We start from the raw sequence: 10668 nt of genomic DNA, 5'->3' as shown, positions 1-10668 counted from the left end.
TGCAGAAACAAACCTACATTCTACACGAGTAACTAATTATGACAAAGGTGAGAAGGTACTTCAATGGAGAAAGAACAGTCTTTTCAACAGTGGTACTGAGACGCTGGCAGAAGAGGAGGGGGTGTGTGGAGGAGGAGGAGGACGTAGTTTGATCCATTCCTTGCACCACGTACAAAAATTAACTCAAAATAAATCACAGGCCTGCATGTAAAGCCTATAGCCATAAAACTCACAGAAGAAAACATGCAAAGAAAGCCTTTGTGACTTTAGTTCAGGCAAGATTTCTTAGATGCATATACCACAAACATGATCCATAAAAGAAAAAGTTGATAAATTAGAAATCAAAATTAAGAATTTTTGTTCTTCAAAAGACACTATTGAGAGAATGAAAACACAAGCCACGTACAGAAAGAAAACATCTGCAAATCATATATCTGATAAAGCGCTTGTATCCAGAGTACATAAAGTACTCTCAAATTTCAATAAAAACAAAACAAATAACCCAATTTTTAAAATAGGCAGTCTGTGGCCACCCTGCCCTGACCGCGCCGGATCCCGTCTGCCCTCGGAAGTTAAAATAGGCAAAAGATTTTAATGCTCACTTAACCAAAGATAAACAGATGGCAAATAAGCACATAAAAAGATGCTCAACATCGTTAGTCATTAAGGAAATGCAAATTGAAACCACAAAGAAATACTATTACATACTTATTAGAATGGCTAAAATTTAAAGTGTTGGCAAGTACATAGAACAATCGGAACTCATTGTCAGTGGGCATGTAAAATGGCACCTCTACTTTGGAAAACAATTTGACAGTTTTTTTAAAAAAACTGAATGAGAGCTGGGCACAGTGGTAAGCGCCTATAGTCCCCGCTGCTTGGGAGGCTGAGGCAGGAGGATCGCTTGAGCCCGGGAGTTTGAGGTTGCTGTGAGCTATGATCATACCACTGCACTCTAGCCCCGGCAACAAAGACTCCATCTTAAAAAAAAAAAAAAGAAAAAGAAAGATCAAATCATGGCCTGTCTGACCCATTTCTTCCTCTGGACAAGACAGGTTTGGCCTTTCAGATCTCACCCTGGCCCTGTGGGCAGGAGTCAGGTCTTTTTCACAATTATAAACTTGGGGCTAGGCCAGGCACGGTGGCTCACGCCTGTAATCCTAGCACTCTGGGAGGCCGAGGTCGGAGGATCGCTTGAGCTCAGGAGTTTGAGCCCAGCCATAGCAAGAGCGAGACGTCTCTACTATAAATAGAAAGAAATTAGCCAAACAACTAAAACTAGAAAAAATTAGCCGAGTGTGGTGACGCATGTCTGTAATCCCAGCTACCCAGGAGGCTGGGGCAGGAGGATCACTTGAGCCCAGGAGTTTGAAGTTGCTGTGAGCTAGGCTGACGCCCCGGTATTCTAGCCCAGGCAAGAGAGTGAGACTCTGTCTCAAAAAAAAAAAGATAAAAAAAATAAACTCGGGGCTTACCCCATGACTGGCGCTAGGGAACTTCTCAATGAGTGAAATCGACAACTGGGATGGTACCTTCTGGCCTGAAGTCTGCGCACCTTATCTGCAACTGAGCTGAAACACTCCATTCCTCCCAAAGCACTCTAGGTCTCCCAGTTTTATGTTAAAGACTTCTAATTTCCCAAACTATTCATATTGAGAAAGAGTTTGTTCCCTAATAAAAATTTAGCAACAGAACTTTTCTTTTTTTGAGATTGGGTGTCTCTTTGTTGCCCAGGCTGGACAGCAGTGGCTGTTCACAGACGCAATCACAGCCACCCACAGCCTTAACGTCTGGGCTCAAGTGTTCCTCCCGCCTCAGCCTCCGGAGTAGCTGAGGTTACAGGGACGCACTGTCACGCCCAGCAGAACATTTTTTTTTTTTTTTATTTCAGCATATTATGGGGGTACAGATATTTATGTTACTCATGTTGCCCCCAGCAGAACATTTTTAACAGTGGCCATTCTATCAAAAAGCTACGATATTGCTCAGTCAAAGCAAATTCACAGTTCATATCATATTAGCCCTTCAAATTTCCTCAGGCAAATCATACACTAGGCCTACAAAAGTTTCAATGCACTACCTCAAATTCTTACAACCAGACAGATCTGGCTAAAACAGCTCCATATGAGCTTTCTGGCCTTTTCTTTATACTCCTCTCAAAGATTTTTTTTAAATAGCTATCAGAAGAGGGCGGAAAAAGCTGTCAGCAGATGTTTGTCTTGCTACATCCTGAACACACCTGGGCTCCCCACTGTGGGCCTTAGTCCATGGCATCCCTGCTCCCCAGGTTCCAAGACACCCCATCTTCCAGGAACCCTTCCCCAGACTCCCCACCCGCCCTGCCCCTGGGGCCTGACTTCTCAGCCCAGCCCTGCTTTACTAAGCAGCTCTCCTCTGACCCTGTCTCCCATTTCCAGCAGGGTAAGCACACTTCTGCTTCAAGAGCCGAATGGTAGGTGTTTCCATCTGTGCAGGCCACACTGTCTCTGCCACACCTACTCAACTCTGCTATTGCAGAGCCAGCGCAGCCACAGATAATGTATGAACACATGGGCGTGACCACCGATAATGTATGAATACATGGGTGTGACTGTGTCCCAATAAAGCTTTATGTCAAAGCAAAAAAAAAAAAAAAAAAAGTGATCAGCTGCAGGTGTGATTCGCCAAACCCTGTTGTGGAGTATATGTATAGGGTCCTACCTTTATCCCTGCCCCGCACCCCACACCGCCCACCAACACCCAGCACAGGGAGGCCCTTGCCGAATGCCTGGGGAACTGCGCTGCTCAAACATCTTCCCATGTTCTGCTAGTAGACAACAAAGTGTCAACAACAGTTCTCCAACAGGGAAGGTTCTCGCCCTTCATGATCCACCTGTAGTATAGGGGCTGTTCTGGAAACAGCTGAAGATGTAGGTCACGGGCTAACACATGAGCCTACTTTGGGCCAGGCAATTCTCCAGACGACAGGGCTGTGGCGGTGAACAGAGTAGGCCAGCCCAGGACTTGACGGAGCCTGCGTCGCACATGGGCCAGACGGTGACTCTGATGGGCTGAACCAGCATCGCTTTAGCTGTGTATCAACATTCCCTTCCTTTCTTTCTCAATATCCTCCCCAATTCCTCTGTAAGTAAGCAGCACGATTTCTGCCACACACACAGAAACGGTCACCTCTTCTTCCCACTGCTAGCCTGGCAAGGCCCTGTCCCAGGCCTTCCTGGGATAACTGTCTCTTTGTGGTAACACAGGAGAAGCAGGCCAGCTCCTCCCAGCCAACGGATGGCTGGTGCTTTAGGAAATGACCCGTGCCCTCATCCCACCAACGCAAGGCCACAGTCCCAAAACAAGAACATCTAACACACCAGCAGTCCTTAGACTTCTTTGTCCCCAGTCTCCTTATACACTTAAAACCACTGGAGACCACAGAGCTATCATTTATGTAGTTTTATCTACCAGTGTTTACTGTATCAGAAATTAAAACTGGCAACTTTTTAGACACAAGAATTCCAAGTACATGCTCAGAGGTTAAACACCAAATTATCACATGACCCAGCAATTCCACTCACAGGTGTGTGCCCAAGAGAACTGAAAGCAGGGACTCAAACAGATAGCTGCATATGAATGTTCACAGCAGCAGTCTTCACAACGGCCAAGAGGCAGAAACAACCCACATGGCTGCAACAGGTGAATGGATAAACAAAATGTGGTATATCTACGCGAAAGAATATTATTCGGCTGTAAAAGGGAACAGGTGTGCGCTACTCCATGGGCAACCAAGTCATGGTGTGTTGCGTTCCTGCAAAAGTGCACGTGATCAGCCACAAAAAGAAGAAAATCCTGACACACTCTACAGCATGAACGAACCTCCTTTCGGTTACATTAACTGAAAGCCGCCAGACACAAAGGGGCAAATGCTGTATGATTCCACTTATGCGAGGTACCTGGAGAAGTCAAAGTCATAAAGGCAGAAAGTAGAATGGTGGCTGCTAGGGGTCAGGGGAATGGGGAGTTATCATCTAATGGGTAGAGAATTTCTGTCTGGGACTGTGAAAAAATTCTAGAAGTGGGTAGCGGTAATGGTTACACATCCTGAATGTGCTTAATGCCACTCTACGCTTGTAAGAGAAAGTCAGACAGGGGCAAATGACATCTTGACATTACGATGGAAATGTTTTGACCTCATGGCACCCCTGAAAGGGTCAGGGACCCCCCAGAGACCCTTGGGCACACCTGGAGACCTACTGCTTTGGACCAGGCAATGTTTGGGGATTGGCGGATTCATGCCCTGCAGAAATTCAGGAGATTCTGCAATATGCATTCTTTCTCTAGATTCAATTTCTTCTTTGTCAGCAAGCCTTGGCCTACTTTTAAATTACGTAAACTGAGCTGTCTCAAATCACTGCATGAAATTTAGTATACTGCCTAAACCGTTTGGAATTGATTTCTGTTCAACATTTGAGCATAAAGAATAAGAGGAGAAGAGAGCACGAGCAGAAGCATGTGCGCATAGTCACATTACTAAGACAATCAAAACATTTTCAGCCAAGTACAGATCACACAGCTAGCACTCATGAAAAAAATAAACAAGGAAAGAAATGCAGGAGAAAATTCTAGCCTACCTCCTCCCACAGCCCACTAGCATGGGTCTCCACCACGGTGGTCTGAGACCCCCTTAGAAGCAGCCCTCCACACTGGCAGTGGTCACCCACTCCGGCACACCCAGGACAGGAGGTCCCAGTGTCTCTGGCAGGCCCTCTCCCAACTGAGCAGTGCAGCCTCCATCGCTCAGACACTCGGCCTTGGAAAGAGCTAGCAGCTGCTTCCAAGTGAGGCTTTTCTATGGGTCTCATTCCGCCCACTACACATGGCACTACTGGGAATGGCGGATTTGTCCAGCACCACATTTCAAATCTGCGGCACAGGGGAGGGGATCCGAAAGCAAGGGCTGGCTAGGCTGCTGGTCAAGTGACCAAGCGACTCTAGGAGAATGGTTCCTGTGGACACTGGGTTCTACCTGGACCAGCAGTCTCTTCTCTGGACTCCTTCAAGAGAGGACAGAGACCACTGTTGACAACACAGATATATAAAATACAAAACCCAGGGCATCCTGCTAAGTGGCCTACTGAATGGAAGGGTCACCTCTGTCCTGAGGTAAGAGAGTGAATAATAAGGGCCTTGAATGAGACCTCAAGGTGGGCAGCATCTGAACCAAGCCTCTGGCAAGGGCCTGTCCTGAACGAGTGCCGCCCAGCAGGGAAGGGAGAATGCTGCTTCTGGAGGAGCACTCTACTCGGTGGGCCCAGAGGGACTTCAGGACCAGATGGCTTCCCAGGCTGCACTACGTCCCAGGAAGGGATGCAGCAGGTGATGGAGGAGCGCCTCATCAGAACGGCAATCCCCAGCAGCACAGAGAACTGACCTGGGGGTAGAGATAGGAAGTCAGGAAAAGCACAAACTAGCATTCAAAACAGTGCACAGAGCCTTCTAGAATAAACTGTGATCGTATTACAAACTCCCGGCCTTCTCTACAGAGTGTTCTAAATGCCATTTGCCCTTTCCTGGAGGCCAGGGGGGCACCTCCAGCCGCCCCTCAAGGGGTGCCCCCAGCCTGCTGGTCCCCTGCAGCCCCTTACCAGTAGCTGCCACGTCCCCACACACCAGCAGGCCTGCCCGCACCCTCCCTGCCCCACGGCTTCCTGGACCATGGAGGGGATCAGCTTGGAAAGAGGTCCCAGCCCCTGGACTGCACGACAACTACTCAGCCCTGCTGGCTTCACGCCTTCATCTGTAAAGCATAGAGGGGTCGTCCATGCCCTGTCCCGCCCTCCCGACTTCCGCTGTGGTCACGAGGCCCAAAGGAGAAAATCACTCCAGCCGCACTCTGTCACTAAGCTCTCACATATCCTGCCAATGGAATAGTCGCAGGAGGCCTCTGAAGAGGCGAATGCTCTGGGAGGGACCCACATGGGCAAAGGGAGGACAGGAGACGGGAACTGGGCAGGGGCTTGCACAGCGTGGCCTGCCACTGGGCCTCAGCAGTGAAGCCCAGATAAGATGGCCTGGGCACCCTCCACTCTGTCAATCACCAAGTGGCAGCACCGCAAACACCAGCATCTGCACCTCAAGCTGCAAGGAGCTCAGACACCAGCTGACCTGTGACTCCCACCCATGAGGGCCCAGAGTTCAAACGGGAGCGAGGCATGTGCAGCTCATGGAAAATGAAAGGACGGGATGTTTCATTAGCAAAACGGAGGCAGGCAGGCCCGAGGCTGTTCTATTTACTGAAACACTCAGCTCGTGCAGCCAGCTTACTTCCCAGAAGGGCTGACCCACCTGGTCAGTGTTCCACATCGAGCTGGCAGCAGCAGAACAGGCACAGGACGCCAGGCCCTGGGCACCAGGCTCTGCTCTTTCACCCGAAGCCAGCGGAGCCACCCTGGCCATGACAGCCTGCATTCTGACTCTCCTCAGAGGGCCAGGCCCAGACTTTCCAGTTCTGATCCATTCTCTTTGTTGAGACAAAAGCCAGAGGACTTAAGAAATGCAGAGTCTCCATGGAGCCTGGCCGTATAGGGCTCAGGGGGACCAGGAGGCGCCGGTGCCTGATCTTCAGGTTGGCACAGAGCCAGTGATGTACCAAAACACTTTAAACCTGCAAATACTCCCGTTGTGGTTTTGAAATATGTCTGCAACTTTGCAACTTTTTTTTGACACAGGGTCTCAGTCTATTGCCCAAGCTGGAGTGCAATGGAGTCATCACAGCTCACTACAGCCTTGAACTGGGCTCAAGGGATCCTCCTGCCTCAGTTTCCTGGGTAGCTGGGACTACAGGTGCGTGCCACCAGGCCTGGCTAAGTTTTCTATTCTTTGTAGAGACAGGGTCTCCCTCTTGCTCAGGCTGGTCTCGAACTCTTGACCTCAAGCAATTCTACCACCTCAGCCTCCCGGAGTGCTAGGATTACAGGCGTGAGCCACCACACCTGGCCGCCTCTTTCATTTTCTATGGTCACACCCTTTTTAGGGCTGCCCCACCTCTTCTAGGGTAACTTGTTTTAAGCAGGACCCTCTTCCCTGAACATCTGCTTAAGCAGAAGCCACAGGGCAGTGCAGCCACGCCAGTCTCTGCAAATAAATGGTGGCTGGTAATGGTCCCTTGATCTCCTGGATGTAGAAAATGTTTGTTATTTATGAGAAGTAAATGCTGATGTTTGGACCTTGTCTCTTTATCCTGGTGTGGCATTCTCCATGGTCAGCCTTGTGACCCCTTGACCTGTAAGAGAAAGTGGCCAGCATCCCCCACGCTCAACAGCTGTACTCCCTGTCCCCGGTAACAGCAGCGCTGGCCACCAACCTGTCCCTGCTGGTGATGGGAGCTCTGTGGTCCATGTGGAGGAGTGAGGGAGAACATCACTCAGGATTCCACCACCCCAAGGGCTATTCGGAAAAGTCACAGGTCTGAGGAGCTACTGCCCTTTAGGGAGTCACATCAAAGAAGCTGCAGATAAAATTGGCAGGGCGTGGTGGAGTGCGCCAATAGTCGGAAAGGGAAAATGAAAGAGGAGAGGAGGAGGGGCAGGTTCACCGAGCCTATCTATTTAGTGAATGACACTTTAAAGAAAAGAACTGCAACCTGCAATCAGTTTGCATTTTATGGGGGTTTGGAGAGGGGAACTTACATACTCAGGAATAAAACCTGGGCAGGAGGGGGGGGCAGAACTGGAGTGAGAGCTCTCTTGCAACTGATGTAGCATCGACCTGCAGTTTCATCCAACACTCGCACCACATTTTGATCATAGCCACAGGACACACAGCCAATTCCTCTCCAGAGGAACAGCAGCCATGGCAAGATGACATTCTCGCATGCTCATTTTGCATGTGCCAGGCAGTGTATCAAGTACTCGGAATACATTACTATAAATCCTCACGACAAACCCATTTGCTCCTTCCAGGAACACAGCTGTGTACCTCCTCAGGGCCAGGTGCTATGCTGGATACGAGTGGGAAGAGCAGGCCACAAAACACAAGGTGTCTGCCTTCACGGAGCTTGGATTCTACTAGAGAAGCAGGAGATCTTAGAAAACTTGGGACAAGCAAAGATTTCTTAGGGAAAAACAGAAATCATAACCATAAAAGGAAAAATTGATAAACTGGACTTCAAAATTAAAAACTTCTTTGATCAAAAGCTAAGTAAAGACACATAGATCAACAGAACAGAATACAGATCCCAGAAATAGACCCATACAAATGTGGTCATTGGATTTTAGACAAAAGTGCAAAGATAATTCAAGGGAAAAAGGGTAACCTTTCAGCAAATGGTGCTAAAGCAATGAGACGAAACATATCAAAAAAGGAACCTCAATCATCAGGGAAATGAAAGTCAAAAACTACAATGAGATAGCACCTCTCACCCATTAGGATGGCCAGTGTCAAAAAAAAAAAAAAGAAAATAACAAGTGTTGGCAAGGATGTGGAGAAATTGGAATTCTTGTGCACTGTTGGTAGGAATGTAAAATGGTGCAGTCACTATGGAAAACACGGTGAAAGTTCCTCAAAAAATTAAAAGTAGACTTACCATACGATCAAGCAATTGCACTTTTGGGTATACCCTAAAGAATTGAAAGCAAGGTCTGAAAGAGGTATCTGCACACTCATGTTCCTAGCAGCATTATTCATAATAGCCAAGAGGTGGAAGGGAAGCAACTCAACTGCCCACTGATGAGTGAATGGATAAACAAAATGTGGTATATACATACAATGGAATATAATTCAACCTTCAAAAGTTTTTTTTTTTTAATTGAGACAGGGTCTCCCTCTGTTGCTCAGGCTACAGTGCAGTGGCATCATCATAGCTCACTGTAACCTTAAGCTCCTGGGCTAGAGTGATCTCCCACCCCAGCCTCCCAAGCAGTTGGGATTACAGGCTTGAGCTACCACACCTAGCCAAAGAAGTTCTTATACATGCTACAACATGGATAAACCTTGAGGTAATTATGCCAAGTGAAACAAGCCCGACACAAAAGGACAAGTACTGCATGAGTCCACTTATGTGGTATCTAAAGCAATCAAGCTCATGGAAACAGGAAGTAGAATGGTGGCTGGGGGGAGGGGAAAAGAGGGCAGTCGTTGTTCCATAGGTATTGAGTTTCAGTTTTGCAAACTGAAAACGTTCCAGAGATCTGTTGCACAAGCTACATATGATTAATACTACTCAAATATGCACTTAAAAATAGTTAAGATGGTATATTCTATGTTTTTTATTAAATTTAAATATCTGGAATGACAGTGGGGTCACCTAACACTCAAAAGCACACAAAAAAATATGGAGGGATTTTAAAGCCCTAAGAGTAATATTAAAACCGAACAAAGTGCTCCTGCAAGAGAGTAAGACTGGAAATCGGAGGCATCTAAAAGGAGACTGAGCCTCAGGCCCAGCCAAGGCAGGTAGCTCTGCCCCGCCCCTCCCTCAGGCAAGTTCGGGGCCCAAACACTAGTGCACTCAATCACCGCAGGGAGCTATGCTCACAAAAGCCACATCTTATCATTATGGGCTCCTCAAAGAATGTTCACAGTAAACATTTAAAGCCTGAATGCTTCATTTCATACAATTATTCCAAAATCTAAATCAAGAGCAAGGTTCAACACACCAAAAACTGTATCTAAAAAGTGGGGTTAGGGTTAGGGTTAACTAATCTATTGCACACCGAGTGCTTAGCAGAGTGCCTGATGCTTAGAAATGGGAGTGGGGTGGGGTGACGAGGACAATCACAGCAGTGGCTAAGGACAGAGGCTGAGACTACAGGACAGGCAGGGAGGGGAGGTGCTCAGCTTCTGGCAAGCTGAGCGCAAGATCCTGTGGGCATTCAATTGGACACAGCAGCAAGAAGAGGGCAGGTGACACTGAGAAGTTGGGGCTGTGGCACCCGTGGCTGAGGCTATGGGAAGAAGACAAGAAAAGCAGGGCGGGGAGGTTCAAGTTAAAAAGGGAGGAGGAGAATGACAGAGGAGCAGAGAGAAAGAACTGCGATAATGAAGTATCTCTTAAAGCTGTGCAGTATCAGAGCATGTTTCAAATACCAGCTCCACCACTTACAAGCTGTGTGACTCTGGCCAGTCACTCATTCTCCCAAGTTCTGTTTCTTCATCTGTAAAACAAGGTTAATATGAGTACCTGCTTCCTTTAACAAGGCATCACATCTCACGCTGCAATTATAAAGCAGGAACATGCAACAGCGTTTAGCTAGAATTTTACAAGGCTGTTTTTCCGTGTGTGTTCTAATCATTTTTAGGGTTACTCTCTATTTTTTTTTCTGTTAAGTAGTATGAGTTTTACATTTAGTTATATGAAATTTTTCCTTCTTAAATGTCTTTTTCTGATCTTTTACACTGATGAATACATCTTAAGCAATAATACATTCACATGGTTCAAAATACACAAGGTCTATACAAAAGGAGGTGACACTAAGGCAAAATTATTAATAAGCCTCCCAAGCTTCCAGAAACACATTCATTGCTTTCACTGCCATCACAGTATGGTGAGATCACAGGGAGGGGCCACTAGGTGGCCTGAACTGGTTGTCCAGGTCCAAAGTGCTCCACAGGTGCACTCATGCCTCTAATCCCAGCACTTTGGGAGGCTGAGGTGGGAGGATCGCTTGAGCCCAGGAGTTCAAG

This window comes from Propithecus coquereli, unplaced genomic scaffold (genome assembly GCF_000956105.1).
Source record: "Propithecus coquereli isolate 6110/MARCELLA unplaced genomic scaffold, Pcoq_1.0 Scaffold686, whole genome shotgun sequence".
Classification (NCBI taxonomy): Eukaryota; Metazoa; Chordata; class Mammalia; order Primates; family Indriidae; genus Propithecus; species Propithecus coquereli.
Note: the sequence above shows the minus strand (reverse complement) of the source record.